Source organism: Camelus bactrianus, chromosome X (assembly GCF_048773025.1).
Source record: "Camelus bactrianus isolate YW-2024 breed Bactrian camel chromosome X, ASM4877302v1, whole genome shotgun sequence".
NCBI lineage: Eukaryota > Metazoa > Chordata > Mammalia > Artiodactyla > Camelidae > Camelus > Camelus bactrianus.
In genome coordinates, this window is record NC_133575.1 from 58,029,721 (window position 1) to 58,041,860 (window position 12,140).

The window sequence follows — 12,140 nt, forward strand, 5'->3', positions numbered from 1 at the left end:
GACTTCCCTGTTTGGATGACTCAACATGTCTGAAACAGAAATCTTGGGTTTGTTGTATGTTGTTTGTTTATTGCTAATATCCATCAGCAAGTCCTCCTTATTCTATATTCAAAATATATCCTGAGGGCAACTGCCTTATCTATTACTACCACTCTAAAAACCAGTGTCACTCATCATCTCTTGCCTTAATTACTATAACATCTTATTTTTCCGTCCCTCATGCAACTCTTGTCCCTCTAAAATCTGTTGTCCACAAGGTAGCCACCACCATGATTTTTAAGCATGTTAAACAACTTATGTCAGGACCTGTTCAAATTCTACCGGGAATTCCCATTGTACTTTGAGTGAAATCCATTCTCCTTAGCCTGGCCTGCCAAACCCTATGCTTTCTGACTTCTGTCTACCTCTCCCCTCACTCAGTACAATCTACCCACACTCGTCTTTGTCTATTCCTTGATCATACCAGACTTGGTTCCTTTATAAGACTTTAAAAATTTCTGTTTCTCTGATGTGTTATTTTTCTACTCATGCATTAAAATTTTCCTTTCTGACATTGGCTTTCAGCTTGTGCTCTTCTTTGTGTCTCTCCTGCTTAGAGTTCATTTAGCTTCTTTGATCCTTTTACCAAATTTGGGCATTTTTGGCCACTTTCGGTCAAAGAATCACTTTCTGATTCTCCTGTCCTTCCTGTGTTACAATCACACATATGTTGGGATGCTTGAAATTTCCCACAGGTCTCTGAGGCTTTCTTCATTTTTGTTCACTCCATAATCTCTGGTCTTCAGATAGAAAAATTTCTTTTGATCTAGCTGCAAGTTTTGTGATTGCTTCTTTTGCCATCTCAGTTACGCTCCTGAGCAAATCTAGTGATTTTTTTTCACTCCAGTTATTACACTCTACAGTTCTAGAATTTCAATTGTTTTTCTCTCATGTATATATATTTTTATTTCTCTGTTGATTGTCCCTATTTTTGACTCAGATCGATCCACCACTATTTTCTTTTAATTTTTAAACAGTTATTGCTTAAGTTCTTTTGACATATTTATAACAGCTTCATTGAAGACTCTATCTGCTAAATTCAAAATCCAGCCTTGCATAGAGTCAGATTCTATTGACTCGTTTATCTTCTTGAGAACGGGTTATACTTTCCAGTTTCTTCCCTATTCTAGGTAATTTTTATTGAAAGATGAACTTTATAGGTAATATGTTCTAGTGACTTTGATTTTGTTTTGTTTTTCTGAATGTTGTTGTCTTTTTTGTTTTGTATCAGTTGATAATCATCTTGTCTTCAGCTGGACTCAAATTGCTAAAAGTGTCTCCCACGTTGAGTGTAAGCAATGATGTCTCTACTCAGCATTTGTTTTCCCACCTAGAACTTTGACACTCTCCCCTTCGCTTGTATAGTTTTGTATTCAGCCAGTGATTCAGGTAGTGTTTATGTTCAAACACCTCAATTCGTGTAGGGTTGCCAGGTAAAATACCGGATGCCCTAGGAAATTTGAACTTCAGATAGCAATGAATAATACTTTTACTTTACTTAAAATCCAGTTTTAACTTGGCTTTCTCTATTTTATTTGCTAAATCTTGCAAGCCTACTCAAGCCATAAGGCCACCTCTCTCTGCCAAGCAAGTGGCATGTGGATCGAGGAATGCATTCCAATGTACAGCAACATCCGTCTCTCTCAAGCTGTCCCAGACTTTCCATTTTTGCCTGGCTCCCTGGAGTCTCCCGCATGCACACATACTTTAACAGTTAGAGGGGTGGAGTATTAACATCTGGGCCTTTTTATAACTCTTCATTCCCAAACTCTCCCCGTAAAATGTCTGGCTGGCCTGCCAATATCCCCAGATTGAGTCCATCACCTACACATAGCAAAGGTGTGGATTTTTACCTTTGGGGCTGGAGAGTGAGGATGGAAACACCCCCAGGTTAAAAGGCCACAAAATCACCTTCCTACCCAAGCAGTAGCAGTATTTCATAAAGAAACACTTCTCAGGTTATAGTCTGTCAGTGCTATGAAATAGTCGTTTTCAATAATTTTGCCCAGGTTTTTGACTGTGTTGTGTGGACATGAATTGCCCAAACTCTTCTCACCACCGTCACTGCGTGGAGAATCCCCACAAGATCGATTTTGAAAGACAAACAGAAAGCCGAATAAGTGAGTCACTCGGTGCTACCTGAGTAGTTGCAATGTGCTTGCCACTTAACTGGATGTCAGAGGTCCACAAGAGTGATGTATTGTGGTCACTGTCCTCAACAAGCCTACGGTGAAGCTGGGAAGTTGTCTGTAATGACACCGTGCATTGCTGAAACTGAGCACAACTTGTCTGAGCAGAAAGGTTTTGCAGTTGCTTATGAGTGAAGGTGGATTTTAAATTACTGAAGCCTAGCATATGTGGCCCTAAGACATTCTGGGTACTGAAAACTGATTCCCCCTTGTGAGGTGGCAAAAAAAAAAAAAATCAAAGTTGTAAACATGTAACATATTCACAACTCAATAACAGGAGCTTGTCTAGCACCTGGTACCTACACAGATAATATCTGCATTAGAATTTACAGAACCAAGGAGGTGCTCTTTCTGTCAGAGTCATCACAGAGATAAGTCTGCCTTTGTCATGTATACAAACAGTTATGCCCACCACATTTCCAGAGTATTCTGGAAGTGAGAAATGAAAGGAGAATGGAGCATGGTGCTTGGCATCTGGGGTCTCACAAACACTTGGCACAGACAGACATATAAACAGAAAAGTAGTGAAGTGCAAGGATAGGACACGGGAAAGGGGACAAACTGAACATATAATAACAGCTATCGCTTTTGGGGGGTGGGTAGCATGTGTCATCATCACTCATCTGCTGGGTACCAGGCTCCAGACACAGGGTCAGCCAGGCTCTGGAGACACAGGGATGTAACAGTGTTTGAATAGCTCATAGTCCAGTAAAGCAGACAGCCACAAATTAAAGAGCTGAATGTGATGTGATGAGACCCATGTGATGAGACCCACGGCAGGAGTGAGTTTGGGATACGTGGAACACGGAGAGGAGCCATGTATTCCAGCTGGTTGGGAACAGCTTCACAGAGTGGGTAGTATAATAATATTATTACTCACATTTATAGATGAGATGACTGAGGAACAGAGAAGTTAAGTCATTCACTCAACGTTATACACCCAGACAGTGATGGAGACAGTTACCAATCTAAGTCTGTTTAAATGCAAAGTCCTGTGAAAATGCACCATACGTTACAAGAATCCCTCTCTCTTACTATTATCCTCTTTTTCAATTCACATTTACCACCTCTAGTTCAACTTGGTCCTGCCCTTCCTTTGGTCCTTGCCTTTCTTATTTTTATTTAAAAGAAAAATTTTGCAACAATTGTAGATTCACATGGAGTTGTAAGAAACAATACTGATAAGATCTTGCAAAACTATAGTATAATATCACAAATTGACATGGATATGCTCCACTGATCTTATTCAGAATTCCCAGTTGTATCCGTGTGTGTGTGTGTGTGTGTGTTTAGTGCCATACAATTTTATAAGTTGTGTAGGTTTGTGTATCCAACACCACAGGAAAGATACTGAAGTGTTCCTTCATCACGAGGATGGCAAATGTAGTCCTTTTATAATGACACATTGTTTCCCACCCTACCATCCCTATCGCCGATAACCTGGCAACTACTAATACGGCCTACATTTCTAAAATTTGTGATTTCAAAAATGATACAATAATGAAATCATACAGTATGTAACCTTTTGGAATTGTCTTTTTTTTTTCCTCAACATAATTCCCTGAAGATTCATCCAGGTTGTTGAGTGTATCAAAAGTCTGTTTTTATTGCTGAGTAGTACACTGAGCAAGAGACGCATCACAGTTTGTTTAACCATTCACCTGCTGAAGGCTGTTTCTAGTTTTGGACTATTACAAATAACACTGCTATGAACATTTGTATACAGGGGTTTGTGTAAATATGAACTTTCATTTCTCTGGGATAAATGCCCAAGAATACAATTGCTAGGACCTCTGGAAATTGCACATTTAGTTTTGATTAAACAGCCAACCTGTATCGCAGAGTGGCAGTATCAGTTTACACTGCCATGGAAGATGTACGAGAATGAGTGATCCAGATTATCCACATCTTTACCAGCATTTGGTATTCTCACTGCTTTTCATTTTGGCCAGTCTGACCAGTGTGTAGGGCTAACTCATTGTCATTTTAATTTGTTCTTCTGGTGGCTAATGGTGTTTAATATCTTTGTATATGCTTTTTTGTGCCATTTTATGTCCTCTACAGTGAAATGGTCATTCATATCTTTTGTTCATTTTCTAATTGGCTTATTTTTTAACCTTGTCCTTTGAGAATTCTTTGTATATTCTAAATACTAATCTTATGTCTAATATGTAGTTTGAAAATATTTTCTCCCAGCTGATAGCCTGTCTTTTCATCACATTCACATGAGCTTTCACAGAGCACAAGTTTTTAATCTTGATGTGGTTCAGTTTATCATCTTTTCCTTTTATGGATCATACTTTTGGTGTCAAGCCTAAGAACACTTTTCCTAGCCCTAGATCTCAAAGATTTTTCTATGTATTTCAGATGTTTTTACTGTTTTATGTTTTACTTTTATGTCCACAATCTATTATGAATTAACTTTAAATGATGTGTGAAGTTTAGGTGCAGATTCATTTCTTGGATAGTCTGAAGTTCAGTTTCTCTAGAACTACTAGTTGAAAAGGCTATCCTTCTTCCATTGAATTGCTTCTGTAGCCTTCTCAAAATTCAATCCAGTATCTTTGTGTGGGTCTATTTCTGGATTCCCTATCTGTTCCACTTGCATATGTGTCTATCCCTCAGCCAATAACACACTGTCTGGGTTACTGTAGTTAAAAAACAAGTCTTAATATTCCTCCCACATTACTCTTAATGAAGACTGTTTTCACTATCCTTGGGCCTCTGAATTTCCATATAAATTTTAGAATAGGCTCATCTGTACCTACAAAACATCCTTGCTTGTATTTTTAATAGAAATTGCATTAAGCCTGGGATTTTGATAGGAGTCTATTTGGAGAGCATTGACCTCTTTTCTGGTTGTATCTTCCAATCCACAAGCACGGGAGGTCTCTCTATTTATTTAGGTCTTCTTTAGTTTCATTCATCAATATGTTGTAATTGTCAACATGTGGATCCTGTATATGTGCTATTAAGTGTATAGGTACATGTTTCATTTTTCTAGAGTGACTTTAAATGGTAATTTTTTTTAAATTCTGAAGTGGTTTTTTAATTTTTTTAATAAATGGATGTTGGGGATTGAACCCATGACCTTATGCACACTAAGCAGGCACTCTACCACTGAGCTAATTACCCTCTCCCCTGAAGTGTTTTCTTAAATTTTCTTTTTTTTTTTTTAACATTTTTATTGATTTACAATCATTTTAAAATGTTGTATCAAATTCCAGTGTAGAGCACAATTTTTCAGTTATACATGAACATATATATATTCATTGTCACATTTTTTTCTCTGTGAGCCACCATAAGATCTTGTATATAATTCCGTGTGCTATACAGTATAATCTTGTTTATCTATTCTACAATTTTGAAACCCCAGTCTATCCCTTCCTACACTCTGCCCCCTTGGCCACCACAAGTTTGAAGTCTATGTCTATCAGTCTATTTCTGTTTTATATTTATGCTTTGTTTTTGTTTTTTTTTCAGATTCCACATATGAGTGATCTCATATGGTATTTTTCTTTCTCTTTCTGGCTTACTTCACTTAGAATGACATTCTCCAGGAGCATCCATGTTGCTACAAGAGGCGTTATGTTGTCCGTTTTTATGGCTGAGTAGTATTCCATTGTATAAATATACCACCACTTCTTTATCCAGTCACCCATTGATGGACATTTAGACTGTCTCCATGTCTTGGCTATTGTAAATAGTGCTGCTATGAGCATTGGGGTGCAGGTGTCATCCTGAAGTAGGGTTCCTTCTGGATATATGCTTAGGAGAGGGATAACTGGTTCATATGGTAAGTCTATTTCTAGTCTTTTGAGGAATCTCCATACTGTTTTCCACAGTGGCTGCACCAAACTGCATTCCCACCAGTAGTGTAGGAGGGTTCCCCTTTCTCCACAGCCTCTCCAGCATTTGTCGTTTGTGGATTTTTGAACGATGGCCATTCTGACTGGTGTGAGGTGATACTTCATGTAGTTTTTATTTGCATTTCTCTGATAATTAGTGATACGGAGCATTTTTTGACGTGCCTATTGATCATTTGTATGTCTTCCTTGGAGAATTGTTTGTTTAGGTCTTTTGCCCATTTTTGGATTGGGTTGTTTCGTTGTTTCTTATTATGTCGAATGAGCTGCTTATAAATTCTGGAGATCAATCCTTTGTTGGTTTCATTTGCAAAAATTTTCTCCCATTCCGTAGGTTGTCATTTTGTTTTACTTATAGTTTCCTTTGCTGTGCAGAAGCTTGTAAGCTTCATTAGGTTCCATTTGTTTATTCTTGCTTTTATTTCTATTGCTTGAGTAGACTGTTCTAGTAGAACATTTTTGAGATGTATGTGAGATAATATTTTGCCTATGTTTTCCTCTAGGAGGTTTCTTGTATCTTGTCTTATGTTTAAGTCTTTGATCCATTTTGAGTTTATTTTTGTGTATGGTGTAAGGCAGTGTTCTACCTTCATTGCTTTACTTGCTAATGTCCAGTTTTCCCAACACCATTTGCTGAAGAGACTGTCTTTATTCCATTGTATAGTCTTGCCTCCTTTGTCGAAGATTAGTTGACCAAAGTTTGTGGCTTCATTTCTGGGCTCTCTATTCTGTTCCATTGGTCTATATGTCTGTTTTTGTACCAGTACCATGCTGTCTTGATGACTGTAGCTCTATAGCATTGTCTGAAGTCTGGGAGAGTTAATTCTCCAGCCTCTTTCTTTCTCTTCAGTAATGCTTTGGCGATTTTAAGTCTTTGATGGTTCCATATAAATTTTATTATGATTTGTTCTAGTTCTGTGAAATATGTCCTGGGTCATTTGATAGGGGTTGCATTAAATCTGTAGATTGCCTTGGGCATTGTGACCATTTTAACAATACTGATTCTTCCAATACAGGAGCATGGGATATCTTTCCATTTTTTTAAGTCTTCTTTAATTTCCTTCATCAATGGTTTATAGTTTTCTGTGTATAATTCTTTCATCTCCTTGGTTAGATTTATTCCTAGGTATTTTATTACCTTGGGTGCTATTTTACAGGGGATTTTTTTGTTTACTTTCTTTTTCTGTTGATTCATCGTTAGTGTAAAGAAATGCAACTGATTTTTGAACGTTAATCTTGTAACCTGCTACCTTGCTGAATTCTTCGATCAGCTCTATTAGTTTTTGTGTGGACCTTTTAGGGTTTTCTATATATAATAACATGTTGTCAGCATATAGTGACACTTTTACTCCTTCCTTTCCAATATGGATCCCTTTTATTTCTCTCTCTTGCCTAATTGCTGTGGCTAGGACTTCAAAGACTATGCTGAATAAGAGTGCTGATAGTGGGCATCCTTGTCTTGTCCCAGATTTTAGTGGGAAGCTTTTGAGTTTTTCACCGTTGAGTACTATGCTGGCTATAGGTTTGTCATATATAGCTTTTATGATGTTGAGATATGTTCCCTATATACCCACTTTGGTGAGAGTTTTTATCATAAATGGGTGTTGAATTTTATCAAATGCTTTTTCTGCATCTATTGAGATGATCATGTGGTTTGTGACCTTTCTCTTGTTGATTTGATGTATTACATTGATTGATTTGTGTATGTTGAACCTCCCTTGTGTCCCTAGGGTGAACCCTACTTGGTCATGGTGTATAATCTTTTTATCTTTTGTTGGATTCTATTTGCCAATATTTTGGTAAGGATTTTTGCACCTATGTTCATCAGTGATTTTGGCCTATAATTCTCTTTTTTTGTAGTGTCTTTGCCTGGTTTTGGTATCAGGGTGATGGTGGCTTCATAGAATGAGTTTGGGAGTATTCCCTCCTTTCAATCTTCTGGAAGAGTTTGAGAAGGACTGGTATGAGTTCTTCTTTGTATGTTTGGTAGAATTCCCTGGTGAACCGTCCAGTCCTGGACTTTTATTTGTAGGGAGGTTTTTTATTGGTATTTTGATTTCATTTCTAGTGATCGGTTTGTTCAAGTGGTCAGTTTCTTTCATTCTGTCTTGGTGGACAGTATGTTTTCAGAAACTTGCTGATCGCCTCTAGGTTATCCAGTTTGGTTCCATATAGTTTTTCATAATACTCTCTTACGACATTCTGTATTTCTATTTTATTTGTTGTAATTTCTCCATTATCCTTTCCTATTTTGCTGATTTGTGCTCTCTCTTTTTTCTTCTTTGTGAGTTTGGCCAGAGGTTTGTCGATTTTATTTACTCTTTCAAAAAACCAGCTTTTGGTTTGATTGATTTCTTCTACGGTTTTTTTAATCTCTATTTTATTTGTCTCCTCTCTAATCTTTATAATTTCCTTCCTTCTGCTGCCTTTTGGGGTTTTTTTGTTCTTCTTTTTCTAGTTCTTTCAGCTGGTGGGTTAAATTGTTTATTTGAGATTGTTCTTCTTTTCTAGGAAGGCCTGTATCACTATAAACTTTCCTCTTAGCACTGCCTTTGCTGTGTCCCATAAATTTTGTGTGGTTGTGCTTTCATTGTCATTTGTCTCAAGGTATTTTTTTAATTTCAGCTTTGATTTCCTCATTGACCCATTGGTTTTTTAATAACATATCATTTAATCTCCATCTTTTCCTTTTTTTCTCCTGTGTTTCTCTGTTGTTGATTTCTAGTATCATGGCATTGTGGTCAGTAAAGATGATAGAAATAATTTGTATCTTATTAATATTTTTGAGGTTTCTTTTGTGCCCAAGTAGATGATCAATCCTAGAAAATGTTCCATGTGCACTTGAAAAGAATGTACATCCTATTTTTGGGGGGCGTAATGCTCTGAAAATATCCACCAAGTCTCATTTCTATATCGTCTTATTTAATTTCTCTGTTGCTTTATTTATTTTCTGCCTGGAAGATCTGTCTAGTGATGTTAATGCGGTGTTAAAATCTCCAACCATGATTATATTCCCATCAATATCCCCCTTTAGTTCTGTTAGTAATTGTTTTATGTACTTAGGTGCTCCTATATTGGGTACATATATATTAATGAGTGTAAAATCCTCATCTTGTATCACTCCTTTAATCATTATAAAATGTCCTTCTTTATCTTTCTTTATGGCCTTTGTTTTAAAGTCTATTTTGTCTGAAATCAGTACGCAACACCTGCTTTTTTGGCTTTTCCATTTGCAAGGAGTATCCTTTTCCATCCTTTCACTCTCAATCCATATGTGTCCTTCTCCCTAAAGTGGGTCTCTTGTATGCAGCATGTTGAAGGTTCTTGCTGTATTATCCAGTCTGCCACTCTATGTCTTTTGACTGGAGCACTTAGTCCATTAACATTTACGGTAATTAATGATAGATGTGTGTTTATTGCCATTTGGAACTTATCTTTGCAGTTGATTTGCTATTTCCTCTTTGTTCCTTTCTTCTTCTTTTTGTGGTTCGGTAATTTTCCTTTGTATTATCATGGATTTTATTTAGTTTTTGTGACTCCTTTGTAAGTTTTTGGCTTGTCGTTACCCTTTTTTGTAAGTCTATTAGCCCATTAGTATACCTGGTTTTATTAAACTGATAGTAACATGATCTCAAACCTATCATACTGAGAACAAAAAATTTTTAAAGAAAGAAAAAAATTCTATATTTTCCTGCCTCCTTCTCCCAAAGATTTAGATGTCTTCTTTTACAATTTCGTGTTTATTTGTAATTCATGAGTTATCACCTTTCCAGTTGTGAGTTTCTCATTTCTGTAGCATCCTGCTGCTTTTCTATTTAGAGTAGACCTTTCAATCTTTCTTTTAGCACGAGTTTAGTGTTGCTAAACTCTTGTAGTTTTTTCTTGTCTGTGAAATTCTTTATCTCTCCTTCTGTCCTAAAGGATAGCCTTGCTGGATAAAGTATCCTAGGCTGCACCTTTTTTTTTCATTCAGGACTTTGAATATATCTTGCCACTCCCTCTGGCCTGTAGTGATTGTGTAGAGAAATCAACTGAGAGCCCTATGGGGGTTCCCTTGTAACTCACTCTTTGCTTTTCTCTTGCTGCCTTTAGGATCATTTCTTTATCCTTGACTCTGGGACTCTGGCCATCTTTATTATGATATGTCTTGGTGTGGGTCTATTTGGGTTCTTCTTGTTTGGGACCCTCTGAGCTTCCTGTACTTGGATATCTGATTCCTTCTTTAAGTTTGGGAAGTTTTCAGTCACAGTTCCTTCCAATACCTTTTCAATCCCCTTTGATCTTTCTTCCCCTTCTGGGACCCCTATTATGCAAAGATTGGCATGCTTTATGTCATCCCATAGGTCCCTTATGCTATTGTCATCTGCTTATCCTGTAGCTGTTCAGATTGGGTGCTTTCTGTTGTCCTGTCTTCTAGGTCACTTATTCATTCCTCTACATTATCTAGTCTGCTTTGCACAGCCTTTAGATCATTTCTCATTTCAGCCAATGAGTTTACCAATTCTACTTGGCTCTTCTTTATAGCTTCAGTTTGATTTTTGACATATTTTATATTTCTAAACACTATCTCTTCTAGTTCTTTCAGTACTTTGATCACTCCTTTTTTGAAATCTTGATCTAGTAGGCTATCGATGTCTATTTCATTGATCATTCTTCCAGGGGATTTCTCTTGTTCTTTTAATTGGAAATGGTTTGTCTGCTTCTTCATCTTGCTCATACCTCTCTGGCACTGTGGTTTATGGAGTATCAGTTATCTGTTGTGGTCCTTACGGAGTCTATTTATTTATCTATCTAACGCCTATGTAGGAATAACACTTAAAAAAACAGAGAGAGAGAGAGAAACAGAATTTTAAAAGAAGGGAGAAAAAATGGTTTGAAAACAGTGTATAATGAATAATATAAAAGCAAATTGAAGTAGAATAGGAAATCCGGTTGAGACGTCTTTTAAAAACCTTTAAAAAAGGAGAAAAGAGGGGAAAAGTGTATTTTAAACCTGTGTATAATCAATAATAGGACATCAAAACCAAGAGAAATAAAAATGAAATGATGTGGATTTTTAAAAATAATAATAATAAAAATATTTTTCCAAATTTAAAAGTGATTAAAACTGGGAGTATATATAATTGTTTAAGAAGTAAAAATTAAAAGGGTAATACAAAATAGAACAGGTAAAAGCAGATTTAAAAAAGAAAAAAGAGAAAAAAAGGGGGGGTGTTCTCATGGAGTCTGTGTGCCCTTAATGCGAACTCTTTCTGTCTTCGTCCTGTTTTGGAAGCTCAGCTTGCTGTTTCCAGAGGCCCTCCGTTGGCGCCTTCATCTGTGCTGCTCCCAGTGCCTGTCGGCAAGCAGGTGGCGCCCCCTCCCAACACTGGGTCAGGTGCAGCTCTCCTTTGCTGTGGGCGGGCGGGTCACTGCCCCTCCTGATGCCGCAGTCAGATGTTGCAGACTGGCCGGGTAGGAGGGCGGGTCGCACCCTCTCCCAGCACTTCTGTCAGGTGCAGCGTTCCTGCCGGAAAGGCGGGAGGCTGCCCGCCCTGTCCCGGCGCTGGTCGCTCCGCTGCTCTGTGCCGCTGCGGGCTCGGGGAAAACCAAGAAACAGCCCTGTCCCTGCTCCGGGCCAAAACCCAGTTCCTTGTTTGTCTTGGCGGAGCAAGTTCTCTGAGGGATCAGGACGGAAGGAACCTATCTGCCTCAGGCTGTAGGCAAGTCTCCGTCTGGCCTTTGAGGCTGCTAAGTCCCCAGGTGCGGATGCAGGTTTCGCCCCCTCCCCCACCTGGGTGCTCAGTGCCAGAGGATACATATGGCAGCTGTGCCTGAGCCCCGCCTCTCTTCCCCCGAAAACTTTCTGCGGGTTTTCAGAGATGGGGGTATGCACCCTTCCCCCCAGGGCACATCAGCCGTGTTGTTTTATGGAGGGCCCAGACTGTTCTGCCCTGCACACCCACAGCCATGGCGCGCAGCCCCCTGCAGTCCCCCTGGGCTGCCTCAGTGCAGCCGCCCCCGTCTTCCGCCTGTCTCCGGCAGCCTGGCCCGGGCAGCCTGGCCC